The 2,640-nt window shown below is 25.4% G+C and overlaps 1 protein-coding gene across 1 annotated transcript in view; it reads left to right on the forward strand.

Moving 5' to 3' along the window:
• The window catches only part of LOC106457831 (zinc finger protein basonuclin-2-like), an 80,403-nt gene that overhangs the window by 75,087 nt on the left and 2,676 nt on the right, over nucleotides 1-2,640 (forward strand). The gene's annotated exons all lie outside the window — the stretch shown is intronic.

The raw sequence follows: 2,640 nt of genomic DNA on the forward strand, positions 1-2,640 counted from the left end.
CCTAAATTGTTAGTATAGCTCCCATCCATGCTACTGTCAAGATCTTCGAAGGTTCTACAACAATTAGCAGGTCTTATATTGATACAGTATACGAGAGACAGTCCAAATAAGAAATTCCAATAATTAGAAAATTAGAACATTAGAAAATATTACTTATTATGTGTATTATGATTTCGTTTATACTGCTATTTCTAAATTTACATACATATTTTGTATACTTATTACAAAATAATTCAAAATATTTAATTTGAGTTATCTTATTAAATCCATTAAAAATAAGTTTATTCAATAATAAATTAATGTTGGAAATTAGGAACTATTCATTGTTACAAATTCTTCAACACCTGACTAGCAGTGAATGTATGATGCTCTGTATGGCATTATTTGGTACATTATTGTTTGGCAAGAGACTCCAAAAATTTGAAATGTAAATCGTATCTTTTATCATAAATATTAATATCACAATAATTATTCATTGTATTAAGATCTAAATCTAAATATAGTATTTCGGCATATGATATAGAGTTTTTTTTCGATTTGTAGAACTGTAGGATATGTATTACTGATATAATTACCTATTAATGGATTATTGATGCTAATTAAATCATCAATATATCTATAAGTTAGGGAAAATAATTCCGGATTTGAAAAATTATTTATAAATATATTTTTATAATAGTAAAGATATAAATTAGCAACACTGCTTGATTAATTAGCATCCATTGGTATACCTACTATTTGTTTATAAATATGATTATCAAAATGAATATAGTTAAAAATGCAAAAACTTAACATATTTTTGAAATTTTTAGCAGCAATAGTTTGTTTTTCTATCTTTATAGGTATATCTATAAATTGGTCGATTAATAAATTAACCGCCATTACCAAATCGTTAGCTGGTATAGTTGTAAATAAAGTAGTAAAATCATAAGTTTGTATTGTATCTGCTGGTTGTTTTTGTATTTAACTTTTCTAACGTTTTTAAGATAGGTTCATTATTTTTAATTATCCAGAAATCATGTTTACTATTTGAGTTTTGTTGTACTTTAAGAAATTACTGATTCAGTAATTTATTTAATAAAACTGCAGGTTGTTTCAATACAGTTTTTACTGAACTAGAAATAAAACGAAATTTAATGGGATATTCTTGTAGTTTAGGAACGCCATATAGATACGGTAATTCTGAATATGGATTTGCTTTAGCATAAACTTTTTTTTATAACTTTCAACAAATTGTTAATAATAACATATTTTTACGTATTGTGTAATTGAAATGTTTGTGTAGTATTTATTTCATTAGTTACAAGTTGTGCATAACAACGTTTACAGATAAAACCAAAATAACAGTTGGCTTTATCGATAGGCACGATGATATATTTTTCTTCTATTTTACTGATTTTAGTCTTAAACTGAAACAAATGTTATGTCTAATTGGATATTTTTTTCCAAACTAATATAAGCTAATTTATCTTTAATTCTATTAATCACATAATATCTCCGTTCCAGAAACCAATTTGAAGGACAATGTGTAGAATAATTAATTTTGATAATATAATTATCTATGTTTATCTTTATGAATTTTAATATATATATCTATTCTTCTACATTTTGTAGCTATTATATATTTGCCACCTTTCTCCAAGATATTACGTAAAGAGTTATATTTTAGTATATCCAAGTTACCAGTAATAACATGTTTGTGAACAGAGTCTGCCGAGGAATTTAAGTAACAATCACATGGTAAATTCTGCACATTATCTCTATTTAAATTGGTTAATTTTTTTATAAATATATATATTAGAGGCCCTATTAGAATTTCATATTTAAAATTAATAACAGGTTTTAGATATTTTAAAGGAAATTTATATTGTGTTGCAGAATCATGGAAAAGTTTAGAAATGTGTAAATCATTAAGAATTTTATGCTTAAAAGTTATTACTATATACAATGACTTCCTTTTTGGTACTTCATTAATTATATCATTTAAATTATTCAACTTAAGTCTAAATTTTATAATATCTGAGATTAAGTGTTTAACATGATTATTTTTAAAATTAATTATGATTATATTTTTTTGCTAATAATTTTAACTTTGAATTATTTAGTTTATATATATTCTTGTAGAGATAACTTCGACTATTAGCAAATATCTAAAACTTACTAGATAAATCTGTACAAAATTGATAAAGATATGGGACGTTGTGGGCGAGAACACCCACATCTACTCTCTCTCTCTCTTTTTATTTTAAAAATGTGAGGCCTGCGAAACTGAGGCTAAACTGGATAGATGGTGTACCCCAACGCAATTTGGGTCTAACTTCCGCCAGTATCTCAAAAACCAGGGCACATTGCATAACCATCTACACTATGGTTTGTGCCCAGAGGGTTCGTGTCTTTTTTGTAACTGCGTTGCATCTTTTTTCTACGTTTTCCTACGCAATATTACAATTATTTATTTTTCATCTAATATTTGGATATGCTGTGTAAAATTCACGCTATTCTTCCTTATGATATAATATTTGTTTTAATTATATAAGTTTATATATATACGTGTGTGTGTGTATAATAAATAAAATCATTTTTGTAGTTACCACTAGCTCTATCAATAGTGAATTTTCATTAAATAGAGATTAGCTAATA

Source organism: Limulus polyphemus, unplaced genomic scaffold, assembly GCF_000517525.1.
Source record: "Limulus polyphemus unplaced genomic scaffold, Limulus_polyphemus-2.1.2 Scaffold379, whole genome shotgun sequence".
Taxonomy (NCBI): domain Eukaryota; kingdom Metazoa; phylum Arthropoda; class Merostomata; order Xiphosura; family Limulidae; genus Limulus; species Limulus polyphemus.